Source organism: Mandrillus leucophaeus, unplaced genomic scaffold (genome assembly GCF_000951045.1).
Source record: "Mandrillus leucophaeus isolate KB7577 unplaced genomic scaffold, Mleu.le_1.0 Scaffold69, whole genome shotgun sequence".
Classification (NCBI taxonomy): Eukaryota; Metazoa; Chordata; class Mammalia; order Primates; family Cercopithecidae; genus Mandrillus; species Mandrillus leucophaeus.
The window spans coordinates 1,898,927-1,899,593 of record NW_012107474.1 but is presented as its reverse complement, the minus strand read 5'-3'; positions in this window follow the sequence as shown (position 1 = coordinate 1,899,593).

Here is a 667-nt window from a genome sequence, read left to right as displayed (position 1 = left end):
CTGGGAGGCCAGCTGGACAGCCCCAGTGCAAATTCACCTGACCCTCGCGGAGACCTGGGAGGCCAGCTGGACAGCCCCAGTGCAAATTCACCTGATCCTTGCGGAGACCTGGGAGGCCAGCTGGGCAGCGCCCACCACCACTTTTGACCATGCAGGAAGCAGAGGCTCTGAACAAGACGATCTGCCCCCAGCAGAACCCCCAGAGGGTCCGGACAAGACAATCTGCCCCCAACAGAAGCCCCACAGCGACGGCAGGCACACAGACTCCTCCAGCATGGCCACCCCTCCCAACAAGGCCACGTCCAAAGGCAGGGGTGCCTGTGGTGGCAGAGAACCCATGCCTCCTGCCCCTCACTGCACCGCGCTCAGGAGGCACCAGGGACTGAGCCCTTCCAGCCCTGGCGAAAAAGAGGAACAAAACCACACTCATTTTACAAGACAGGGTTCAGGATGGGCTTGTTTTTTAGTGTAATGACAGGACCAGGGACGTTAGAAAATTAACCAGATAAGAACTGAAACTGAGGGAAAGGCCCTGAAGTTCCTCCTCCAGTGTTTCCAAGAAGTGAAGCTCGGCTTGTATTTAGCAGTCTCTGTGGTGCCTTCGTCCGCGGTGGCCCCAGGCGGGAGGGGTGTGGTCTGAGTGCCCTTATCTAACGCTCTCTTTTCT